This window comes from Lolium perenne, chromosome 6, assembly GCF_019359855.2.
Source record: "Lolium perenne isolate Kyuss_39 chromosome 6, Kyuss_2.0, whole genome shotgun sequence".
NCBI classification, from domain to species: domain Eukaryota; kingdom Viridiplantae; phylum Streptophyta; class Magnoliopsida; order Poales; family Poaceae; genus Lolium; species Lolium perenne.
In genome coordinates this window covers 269,004,090-269,017,281 of record NC_067249.2, presented here as the reverse complement: position 1 = coordinate 269,017,281, position 13,192 = coordinate 269,004,090, and the positions used below count along the sequence as shown (strand labels likewise).

General features: G+C 44.8%; 1 long non-coding RNA gene across 7 annotated transcripts; it reads left to right on the top strand.

Moving 5' to 3' along the window:
• Window positions 1-4,547: 4,547 nt before the first annotated feature.
• LOC127326693 (uncharacterized) lies at window positions 4,548-8,125 on the top strand. Of its 7 annotated transcripts, none has more exons than XR_007868071.2 (6): window positions 4,548-4,945; window positions 5,026-5,274; window positions 5,548-6,003; window positions 6,091-6,150; window positions 7,274-7,347; window positions 7,699-8,125. It is a non-coding gene; the product is annotated as an uncharacterized lncRNA (long non-coding RNA). The 7 variants fall into 7 exon arrangements; XR_007868069.2 differs by having other exon boundaries at window positions 7,264-7,347; XR_011746263.1 differs by lacking the exon at window positions 6,091-6,150 and having other exon boundaries at window positions 4,550-4,945; window positions 5,548-5,706; window positions 5,797-6,003.
• Window positions 8,126-13,192: the final 5,067 nt, after the last annotated feature.

The window sequence follows — 13,192 nt, the reverse complement described above, 5'->3', positions numbered from 1 at the left end:
CTCGTGATGTCCGGGATCTCATCCGGGACTCCGAACAAATATTCCAACTCCATTCCATATTCAAGAACTACCATTTCAACATCCAACTTTAAGTGTGTCACCCTACGGTTCGAGAACTATGCGGACATGGTTGAGTACTTACTCCGACCAATAACCAATAGCGGGATCTGGAGATCCATAATGGCTCCCACATATTCAACGATGACTTTAGTGATCGAATGAACCATTCACATAAATTACCAATTCCCTTTGTCTCGCGATATTTTACTTGTCCGAGGTTTGATCTTCGGTATCACTCTATACCTTGTTCAACCTCGTCTCCTGACAAGTACTCTTTACTCGTACCGTGGTATGTGGTCTCTTATGAACTCATTCATATGCTTGCAAGACATTAGACGACATTCCACCGAGAGGGCCCAGAGTATATCTATCCGTCATCGGGATGGACAAATCCCACTGTTGATCCATATGCCTCAACTCATACTTTCCGGATACTTAATCCCACCTTTATAGCCAGCCATTTACGCAGTGGTGTTTGGTGTAATCAAAGTACCTTTCCGGTATAAGTGATTTACATGATCTCATGGTCATAAGGACTAGGTAACTATGTATCAAAAGCTTATAGCAAATAACTTAATGACGAGATCTTATGCTACGCTTAATTGGGTGTGTCCATTATATCATTCACACAATGACATAACCTTGTTATTAATAACATCCAATGTTCATGATTATGAAACTAATCATCTATTAATCAACAAGCTAGTTTAAGAGGCATACTAGGGACTTCTTGTTTGTCTACATATCACACATGTACTAATGTTTCGGTTAATACAATTCTAGCATGATATATAAACATTTATCATAAACATAAAGATATAAATAATAACCACTTTATTATTACCTCTAGGGCATATCTCCTTCAAGGCCATGTCTGTACATGCTAGGCTCGTCAAGCAAACCCAAGTATTTCCGCGTGTGCAACATGGCTTACACCCGTTGTATGTGAACGTAGAATCTATCACATCCGATCATCACGAGATGCTTCAAAATGACGAACTGTAGCAACGGTGCATACGAGGGGAGAACACTTTATTATCTTGATATTAATGTGAGGGATCATCTTATAATGCTACCGTCGCGATTTAAGCAAGATAAGATGCATAAAGGATTAACATCACATGCAATTCATATGTGATATGATATGGCCCTTTAGTCTTTGCGCCTTTGATCTTCATCTCCAAAGCACGGACATGATCTCCATCATTAACGGGCATGATCTCCATCATCGTCGGCGTAGCGTCAAGGTCCATGGCGCCATCTTCATGGTTGTGCTCCCATGTAGTAACTATTACAACTACTTTGAAATAATACTTCAACATGAAATTTAAAGACAACCATAAGGCTCCTGCCGGTTGCCACAATACAATAATGATCATCTCATACATATTCATCATCATATCATGGCCATATCACATCACCAAACCCTGCAAAAACAAGTTAGACGCCTCTAATTTGGTTTGCATATTTTACGTGGTTTAGGGTTTTCGAGTAAGATCCAATCTACCTACGAACATGAACCACAACGGTGATACTAGTGTTGTCAATAGAAAGAGTAGATTGAATCTTCACTATGGTGGGAGAGACAGACACCCGCAAAGCCACTTATGCAATCCAAGTTGCATGTCAAGCGTGGAGCAAATCTCATGAACGCGGTCATGTAAAGTTAGCCCGAGCCGCTTCATCCCACCATCCCGCAAGATGCAAAGTACACGAACTAAAGACAACAAAAGCATCAATGCCCACAAAACCATTGTGTTCTACTCGTGCAACCAATCTATGCATAGACACGGCTCTGATACCACTGATGGGATTCGAAGCATAGAAAACAAAAAAATTCCTACCGCAAGAACGAATAACAAGCCAAGATCCAATCTAGTAGATGGTAGCAACGAGAAGATCATGAGACTAACCCTCGAAGATTTCCAAAGCCTACGAGATTAGATCTCGTTGTTGATGTAGTCGATCACTTGCCGCTTCCAAAAGCGCGTAGAAGATCTTGACGGTGCCACAAACGGGCAGCACCTCCGTACTCGGTCACACGTTTGGTGTTGATGACGACGTCCTTCTCCCCGTTCCAGCGGGCAGCGGAAGTAGTAGATCCTCCTCGGAATCCCGATAGCACGACGGCGTGGCGGCGGTGGTGGTGGAGATCTCCGGCAGGGCTTCTCCTAAGCGCTGTGGGAGAAGATGGAGGAGGAGAGAGGCTAGGGTTTGGGAGAGAGGGGGGCTAGGGCGCCGGCCAGGGGAGCCCTAGGTGGTGCGGCCAAGTCTAGGGCAGCCCCCTCCCTCTCCTCCTCATTATATAGGTTGAACCCCAAGGGTTTGGCCAAAGTCTTCGAATAAGACCCCAACTCAAAAACCTTCCATATGGCCAAACCTAGGGGGAGTGGGACTCCCCCCTTTCCTTTGGTGGGGTGGCCGGCCACCATGGGGAGGAGTCCACCTGGGACTCCTCCTCCCTTAGGCTGGCCGGCCATGGTGGGTGGAGTCCCTCTGGGACTCCACCTTCCATGGTGATTTCTTCCGGACTCTTCTAGAACCTTCCAGAAAAATACCGGATCATTTTCAAACCTAGAAAATGACTTCCTATATATGAATCTTATTCTCCGGACCATTCCGGACCTCCTCGTGATGTCCTGGATCCCATCCGAGACTCCGAACAAACATTCGAACTCCATTCCATATTCCATATCTACTTAAACGACATCAAACCTTAAGTGTGTCACCCTACGGTTCGTGAATTATGTAGACATGGTTGAGACTCCTCTCCGACCAATAACCAATAGCGGGATCTGGAGATCCATAATGGCTCCCACACATTCAACGATAACTTAGTGATCGATTGAACCAATTACATAAAATACCGATTCCCTTTGTCACGCGATACTTTACTTGCCCGAGGTTCGATCATCGGTATCTCCATACCTTGTTCAACCTCGTTACCGACAAGTACTCTTTACTCGTACCGTGGTATGTCATCTCTTGTGATCTTAATCACATGCTTGCAAGCTAATCAGACGACATTCCACCGAGAGGGCCCAGAGTATATCTATCCGTCATCGGGATGGACAAATCCCACTCTTGATCCATATGCTTCAACTCACACTTTCCGAATACTTAATCCCATCTTTATAACCACCCATTTACGCAGTGGCGTTTGATGTAATCAAAGCATCCTTCCGGTGTAAGTGATTTACATGATCTCATGGTCGAAGGACTTAGGTAACTATGTATCGAAAGCTTATAACAAGTTGAACTTAATGACTTGATCTTATGCTATGCTTACTATGGGTGTGTCCATCACATCATTCACCTAATGATATGATCTTGTTATTAATAACATCCGATGTTCATGATCAGGAAACCATGATCATCTATTAATCAACAAGCTAGTTAAATGAGAGGCTTACTAGGGACTTTGGTTGTTTACACAACACACATGTATCAATGTTTCCGGTTAATACAATTATAGCATGGAGTGTAAACATTTATCATGAACATTAAGATATAATAGTAACTATTTTATTATTGCCTCTCGGGCATATCTCCAACAAATTGAGCATGGCAAAGAGAAGGATAGTGCTAGCACGAGCAAATCATCAACAAGAAGTGTAGCCGGGAAGAAATCAAGTTCAACAAGTGCACCCCTCAAGGCCAAGCAAGCGACAGCGAGCAGAAAAAGAAAGGAAGTTCCCCAGCTCGGAGAACAGGCCAAACAATCGATCCCACCCCTCAAAGTGCTAGATGTTTCCTCGGTGTACCAGGAACATGGTGGTTTCGATATGGAAGCAGCTGCGGCGCTAGCGGCTCAAGTTGGGCATCTTTGTGGAGGAATTGTTTGAGTGCCCATGATGGTGCAAGTACCCATCGCGATATAGCTCCTAAATTTATCTACGGGGCCGACTTGGTCAGCAAAGAGCGGCTGCATCAACTGCCAACGCATATGCGGAATTTGCATAAGTGGTACCTTGATGCGTGCAAGGAGAACCAAAGATTCATCGTGGCGAATATCCCAGAAGAATATTACTTCTGAAGGGAGGATCTCCATATTGAGTTTTCTGAACTCTGGCAGTTATTCAATTTAGACTCCCTCGACAAATCTCTCAATTTAGACTCTCACCTGTAGTTGTTATTTGAAGGGAAAACCTACTAAGGTTTATAACGGAGCAACATTTTTGTGATTCAATATTGTTTCCTTACAACTATAGGTGAGAGTCTTGGTCTGTTGTACACATTCAATTTTTCTTACTCGATGTTAAGTGTAATTCATGTGTGTGTGTGTGTGTTTATAGAAACTTTATTAAGCACCCTAGGTGCAGAATAAGTAATTCTACACCCGGGTCGATTTACCGAGCCGGACCATCCAGACATCCACCAAACCTTGTGCGGCCCAGTCTTCGCACCGTAGTAATGTATTTTTTTTTACGTTGACGGTTTTTGCCCTTGGTGGTCGTGGGGTACGAGGTAGACCACTACGACGCTAGGACGCTACGACCACAGTTTTTTTCCGAATGAATCAATCGAGAGCTGGTCTGCGGCGGGCGGTTCGGAATCTGGACGGCTCGAGGCGAGCGGCGAGGGACTTGGGCGGTGGGCGAGCGACTGCAGCTGCGGATTACGCCGGTGGCCGGCCCCGGTGGCTAGGCGAGCGGCCCGTGGTCTCAGCGGCGTCATGGCCGGCGGGCGCTGGTTGCGGACATCGGCGAGCGGCTCAACGCGGCGACTGGTGGTGAGAGGGTGAGCGACGGGCGACGGGCGGCGGGAGCGTGAGCGGCAGGCGTTGAGCAGATGGCCTCGGTTGCGTGCGTTTCTGCGGTTCATCTCGTCGTCCGGTGGCGGCGGTTGGACTGTCGGCGGCATCATCTTCGTGGGAGGACAGCCGGTAGCAAGCTTCTCCCGACATCTCGCCTCTTTTCGTAAAAATTTCTTTTCCCAATTTGATTGGTCAAACGTTGGGAGCAGGATTCTAGCAGCAACCTGAGCATGGACTCGCGTTGTTGCCGCGGCTGGAGAAGCGGCATCTCGTGCGTGTTCGTCACCGGATTGGATCGAGTAGGGCGGACTCCCCGCGATCTCGTTCTCCACCAGCACCTGAGTTCTCAGACCTCCACTAGCCTCTGAAATCGACCTCGACCTCTGTACCTTCAGATCCAACCTTCGACCCGATCTCAAGATCCCGTTCAAGTTCTCCAACCTTCAGCTGCCTCCCAGGTCAGGGATATTCCTCAAACTTCTGATCTCCGTATTATCAAAAATTTCTAGTTGTGTCAATTTTTTTGTTTCTTGTATCTTTGTGTTTGATAATTGATACAGTCAATTAGAACTCTGGAAGTTATAATGATTGAGAGACTGAAATAACTACAATTGTGTGTGATCAAGCGTACGCAGATTCAGCTGAAAGATCTCATGTTTCTTCTCTTGGTTAGATCATTTGGTCAACATAGCTAATAAAAAGTTTGTGCCTGGCGAGTAATAATTTTTCAGGATTCTCCCAAAAAAAGCAAGGGACTTAGAGACGAAGAGCAAGTATCTAGAGCCAATGTTGCAGAGCCAAACAAATGTCAGCGTTTGTGTTCTTGTTGTAGCTAGCCTGGTGTCGCCCGAGCTGAACCTCCATGAGCATGGGTACCCCCATAAGGCAGAGTTCGTGACCACTCTGTTGAAGGTTGATTTTCCCTTGTGTCTTTCTTTCTCACCCTGCATTTGATTATAACCAAATTTTCAACCTCTCAGCTATCTTCTTTCAACTGTGCCATTGAGTGAAGTACTCATCTTACCTCTGAACTGATGGATATTCTATACATATGGCCTAGCGACAAACCGACGACAACTATTGTTTTGGCATGGCACCGATGGCTGTTTGAGGCATGAAGCGGTCAGTCCAGAGGACTGCGGCCAGGATGATGGCCTTTGTCCCTACGGCGTGATTAGAAACAAAAGGTCAAACTTTTTCGCACTGTTTATTTTCTTTTGGTACTTCTTTGGACTACATGGCATTCATCCTCTTCCTATCTACATTGCATTCAGTCCAGAGGACTGCGGCCAGGATGATGGCCTTTGTCCCTACGGCCTGATTAGAAACAAAAGGTCAAACTTTTTCGCACTGTTTATTTTCTTTTGGTACTTCTTTGGACTACATGGCATTCATCCTCTTCCTATCTACATTCTTCTTGTGTTGTTGCATGGATTTGTTGAATAGCAAGTGGCAAGAAGAGCACACATTAGGGGATTTGTCGAATAGAAAATATGCTACGTCTAGTGGTGACTCTTGTGATTTTAGTTACTCCCCCCGATGCATAATAAATGTTGTCACTTATTATGGATCAGAGGGAGTACTACTTCTCTATTTTGTAAACACCTCAGTCTGTTATCGTGCAACCAAGCAGCTAATGTCTCGCGGTAATTAGAAATATGTTCTCGATCCCATTGAAAGCATTCAGTCATAGTTATTTCATTTTTTCCTCACTGTAGTCCATATACCACTCCATGGATCTCTCAGCAGTAATATTTTATTGAGGATAACCGAACTGTAGTTTGTTGGTGGCTAGTTTAAAATGTTAAGAACATGCTACTATCACACAGCAAGAGAAAATGATGTACTGACAAAGCACCTATGTTGCCCAATGCAATGTCAGCTGTACTTGCTCTTTTGAAATGGGTATATGTACAAATAAGAAGTATGCATGTCCTTCTAATTACTCTTTTTGCAGTTTCTTTCTTTTCCTTGGTGGCATTTTTGAGTTTCAGCTCAACACATGGCCGTACTAGATACATGGTCTTTGCGCCTTTGTGTTTGCTAGCTGCTCACAATACCTTCTGTTAGTAAGAAAGTTACCTCTTTCTACTTGGCGTGCTTCTAAATATTTATGCTTTTCTCATCATTATACATAACTTTTGTCATGTAGAAATGATTCTCACCTTTTCAGCTACCTGGTTATACTATGTTCATGTGCATTATGCATGGAAAACGCATGGAAGTTGGTGTAACATGTTTGTTACCTTCGCTTCGAGCTTTGATCACGTTTCGAGCATAGTACATTACGTACAGATACAGATTTAGTATGCCAAATGTGTTCTAAATCTGGGAAAAGCATTATGCATCTTATTTCAGTTTGCTAGTCGTGCATAGATGATATTCTAGGACTTTCAAGCAGAAAATGACAGAATTCTAAATGGTCACATAATACAGTTGTCTTTCAGTTTCTTGCAGATTGCTAATTAGAACGGCAAGTGCCCCCTAGTTTCCATTGCCAGTGAAAGGAAACACAGATATGTACAACAAAGGTTACCCTCCGTCTATTTTCAGTTTCTAGACAATTCTAGGCCAAATATCCCCGGGTTGATTAAAAATAAATGTTAGTATTAAACTTATAGTTTTGCAATGCCCAAAACAGCTGATCGAATACTCAATTCTTTACCTCTGCATTTGGGGATTTAAGCTAGCAAAGTTGAGCTAACTAAAATTTTGGGCTTACAGGCTGACTAGCTTCTAAATCTTGTTAAATATACTGGTGATGGTGTGACAATGGACATCCCCTTTCTCTTCACTGATTCAATTTTTGCCAAACGAATTCTATGGTTGCAAATTATGTCCAGCTTCTTGATTCTTATGGTAATTCTCTGCCCATTTTTCAGGACAGACAGTGATGTTCAAAAGATTAAGTGGGATTGGGGGTGTGTTCTACACAATGAAATGTAGAGCTGCACCGCATGTTGTGGTCTTCAGCGTCGGGCTGCCTAGTACGGTAGAAATCGAACATCGAAGGGTCATCTAGTGGAGCTGATGTAACTAGATAATTTGCACAGTCTCATGTAATTTATTACATGTTGACATATTAATTCCTTTATTTTTGATATGCGCGCATTGCCATGTGTGCATGGACACATTGGAGTTCTTACTCAAGCCGTACGTGCAAAACTTGCATTGTGTAATCAGGCCATCCTTATACTATTCTTACGGGCGTTAAACTTTTACGTCACCTCTGAATTATCTTAGCTTTATTAAGTTGTAATCATTCTTAGCTTTATTAAGTTGTAATTTTTGTCTTTTATCAAGTTTTTACATCGCCTCTGAGATCTCCTACGTGAGTGTTTGGCCCAATATTTCTTGTGATGGAGTACAAATTGAATTAGTCACCCATGCTCGTTAGCAGATTTTCTTAGTAGGTTCATTTTTCTTGCATAGATGCTTAATCAGTCAGCGAGACACATGGATTGCATGGTTAGCTATCTTATGTTGCATGCAAAGAATCTTACGCCGCACGCTGAGAATCTGCCAAATTAGAAAAGTACAGGCCGGGAATGCTGGAAGCCTGGAATGGACGCAGACCGAGCATGCCACATAATTTTACGTCGAATCGTGGTGCACTGGTGCGGGGCTTGGAACCGACGGGGATCGAGCATGCGACATAACTTTACGTCGCTGACGCGTGGACGGGGATTGTGGTGCGCCTGGTGCGGTGGGGTGCAGAATAATATTCTGCCCTTAGGGAGTCAAATAGCGTGTCTCTCTCTCTCTCTCTCTCTCTCTCTCTCTCTCTCTCTCTCTATATATATATATATATATATATATATATATATATATATATATATATATATAAACATGTGCAGTTTTCACTGGATTCTGCTAGATATTCAAGTTGATAAGGGAATAGTTGAAGTAAGGGACCCATTGAGTAGAGGCCTGGAAGGGTTCCCCGACTTGCAGCACTTCTGTAAGCCCCAGGAGTAGGAAAACCCAGAGCGCGCAGGTACGAGGGGTTTATGTGCATGAGGTCACTACGAAGGACCGCGAGGTCACCTCGCATTCCCAAGCTTATGGATAGGCCAAGCAACAGCTCGACACGCCCATGCACACAACACCCACCTCATAGGCTCACGTTAGGCTTTCCAAGCCTGAGTGCTTCACCTTCCTGTGCACTTCACACATACACGCACTGTACACAGGATACAAGGGTAGAATACAGATTGAATATCACAACATGACCATCTACGACACAAAAGATGGAAATAAAGTTTATATATAGCAACGCTCTAATGAGCAAGATACAAATGACACGCAAAGGACACATGTCCCATCGGTACATCATACATAGAGGTAGCAAAAAGTCTGGGTACAGACAAGATCCAAATTGGACTAAGAGTCCTGAAGATAACCAAGCGGGATCCATAACCAACAAGCCACAGGCTGCTGCCTTAGGAACGATCCTGCTACGCAACGAAGTCGTCGTCCGTGAACTCGACAAAGTAGCCTCCTGCGTACTGCTCATCATCTGTCGTACCTGTTTATCGAAAAGCGGGTTCCGGAAAAAGAGAGAGAAAAACGAGGGTAAGTACCAAGTGGCACGTACTTGCGAGATAAGACCAGCTATGCTTGCTGGTGGGCGGTGTAAACTTCGCCCGGCTATATGTGGAGTTTAGCGGCAGCAAAGCAACTAACCAATAGAGACACGCTACAACATTCGTCTATCAGAGAAGATGAGAGAGCGCATAAACTAGCAGTTCTATACTCTGCAAACAAAACCCAGCCAATGCGAACCCCCTTAGCCAAGAGGTACTAGCAAGGCACTCACACAGTTGACAATTTTATATCCATTCCATTATAATAGGGCTAACTTACTACGCAAGTAATTAGCAAGTTATTAGCGTCAGCATTAGGTGTAAGTTGTTCTATGATCGAGTTAAACAGCTCCAAGTCGTCCATAACCGCGGACACGGCTTATCGATAAGATTTACCCTGCAGGGGTGCACCAATGTTACCATACACGCATGCTCGAACCCGCATAGTCAAGTGCGGAGTCTCACAACAAGACCGTTCCCAGATCTGCAAGAATGCCTAGGGGGGCCACCCAACTAAGTTACCCGTGACGAAGTTCGGCCGTACTCCGATACGGACCCAGAGGTTGCGTAGGCGTCTAGGCGGGCACTAACGGCCAAGCACTAGATAAGTCGTCTAGCAATTATGCAAAGGCATGTAATAAAACACCCGAAGGCAACAGAAGTAAACACCCGAAGGCAACAGTATATATAAACATGCATGCGCCAAATAAAACCAAGGTTGTGGCCCCCTTTTCAACAGACTTGAGAAATGGTAATGGGTGATGGGGGGTCCCGATAAAACCTCCCACGAGTGGTTAGCGCGCTCAGTCTTAGAAACAGATAACAAGAACTCGGGTCCTAGGGGACACAAGCGAGACAAAAATCCGATGCTTTCGCAAAGGGGCTCACCGATGCCTCTGCAATATTATTATCCCATATCAATTTTAATTGTAGCAAAAGTTATCAACTTCATTTTCGAAAAGGTAGTACATGTGTCAACATCTCAACAAGATATCCCGAACATTTCGAGATATCAACAAAAACCCTAAACTCGCCTACGACTCGCAAAGCTGGCAAACAACAAACAATAGGTAGGGCGAGGAGGTGTAACTCGGATATATAGGTAACAGGTGGAATATGACACGTGACACAACAGAATCGCAACATAGGGATAGCAGTAGATCAAAAGAGCATGTAAAAGTAAAATAGGTGAAAAGGTGGGCTCGCCTGTCAGATCAGCGGTAGAAGCACAGGCACGATCCTCCTGAGGGTGCTCGTACTCCTGCTCGTACTGCTCTGCGTCGGCGTCTACTCGAGAAGAACCAAATAGCACATACAAGGAAGATATAGCACAAATCAATACAAGTAGATGCAATGCGCAATATGATGCATGATGACATGGCAATATGATTTGTGCAAGACAAAATTAAGTGGGGTGCTCTAATGTCACATGAAATGATAAGCACCCTCACATAGACCTTAATTGAATTTGCAAGTTTTATTTTTGGTCAATTCAGAGATGATGCCAATGATGCATGAGGATGCAAGATTTGGATTCCTCTCATTTTTCTGATGAGAATGGACATTTCATTTGTTGAATTTGGAATTGTAAAATTGGAGATAAGAATTATGCCATAATACTCAATTAAATTCAGATTTTAATTATGTCCAAATTTTAATTATCCAAAACCCAAAACAAACTTCATATTTGGAAAGTACATGAAAAGTTGATCAAATTGGATATATGGTTTGTCAAATTTGAGTTTAGAAAAGTGCAAAAATAAATAGTTTGGAATTTAGGCAGATTTCAAATTCATAAAAGGAATTGAATTTTGGAGAGAGATTTGGGCGGGAAACATTTTTCACCAAGCTGGAAGCTAGCCAGAGACACTGACAGAGGGTCCATGTTGCCACGTAGGCGCCAGCACGGCAAAGGACAAAAAGGGGTTTTTTATTTGCGCCGGGTGGGATTCGAACTCGGGCCTAAGCAGTGGAAGACAAGGGGTGCAGCCAGTGGGCTAGCTCTTCGGGTTTGATTCTGTACAGGACGTTAACAAGGTGAAGTGTATGCCCGTGGTTAACTGAAGATTGAACAGCTGAAACTGAAAAACAGACAGCGGCCGATCTCTGTAGTCAGTCTTACGCACAGATTTTAAAGCAACAATATCTAAGAAACTGGGCAGGCTTTGGTGGGGGTCTCGACGAGTTGAGCATGTCCGTGGTGCCAAGATTCGAACGGTGCAAACCTTGGTGTGAGACGAGCACGGTGGTGACGGCGGTGATCATCGGAAAACGTGACAGTGTCACAGAGACGAACCGCGAAAACTGAAAACATTTCTGGACCTGACTTTGATCGACGATGGCGACGAAACTACAGGGTTACAGAGGATGATGTAAACATAAAATTCGTAGCCCTATGTCGCAGCTTCCCAACGGTGTGAGGTGCTCGTGCTGGGGAGGCTTGTGTCGCCGGTGAGGTTCATCGGAAGTCGGTGACCGTGGCAGACATGAAAGTGCACACTTTTATCGTTTTCGTTTTTCGTTTCTCCTCAGATCTCCTCTCACTTCGATGATGCAGGGTAGAGACATGCGGGGGGAGGTGTGGTAGACGGTGCTGCTCACCCTGGTGCTCGTCGAAGAGGAAGAGGAGGCAGAGAGGGTTGCCGGCGTAGAGGAAGAAGAGGAGGCTGGGAAGTAGACGGACAGCACTCGACGAGGTGGAGCAGATCTTGGCGCGTTGGCGTCCTTGACGGCGTCCAGGAGGTAGAGGAGGACGCGGTGGTCCGATTCCGCAGCTCAGGTGGCGTTGACGGAGCTCATGGCGACGGCGGCGAGTGGTAGACGGAGAAGAAGCTCTCGGTAGGGTTTGTTGTAGAGGAAGAGGAGTGGCGGCGGCTGAGGGGGAAGCTGAGCTAGGGTTTTGGAGGAGATGCGGCGCTGCTTATAAGGGAGGACGGTGGGGTGGTTGGCCGTGAAGAGAGACGACGGCGTCGTCGTGGTTTTTGCCAGACACAGGAGGTCGAGGGAGACGTCGACGGAAAAGGAAGGTCCTCCGTTTACTATACTCAGCATGCAGAGAGGGCTGGGTGATGGGCCGCCTCGGTTGGGCTTCACCGAGAGCAGGAGAGAAAAAGGCTGGGCCAGGCTTGGGGAGGTAGAGAGAGGAAGCTGGGCTGCCGGCTGGTTAGCTATTTAGGGTTAGCTTAGGGTTTCTTTGATTTTTCTTTCTCTCTTCCTTTTATTTTCTGTTTTTATTTTGTTCACTAAAATAAAAACTGTTTTAGTAAATGGAGGTAAGGAATGTTTGAATGAGAAGAGGGAAGAGTATGAGAAGCATCATATCACATAAAATGATGTTTGAGAAGAAGGCATTAAGAGGGGAGATATGCATAGAGCTAAGAAGGAGAAAAAGCTCCATGATTTCATGTACAAAAATATATGACCATTTTGTATTGTGTTAAGAGAGAGAGAAGGAAGGTTGGGGTTGTTAGCTTCTCCTTGGAACATCACAAGAGTGTGAGAGCCAAGAGCAAAGAGAGGAAGAACACAAGCAAAGGAAAAAGAACCAAACCAAAAGCAAAGCAATTTTATAAAACCAAAAAGGTGATATGCATGATATGCAACAATATGATGAGACAACAAAACAAAAAGGTAAAAGGGGACTAGGTGTTACTCTTGGGATGTTACAAACGCCCCCCCTTGAAGGAATCGCGCCCCGAGATTCTCAGGAGGAAGAGAAAAAGGACGGGTACTCGGAACGGAGTTGATCTTCCCGCTCCCAAGTTGCTTCTTTATCGGAATGGTGCGACCA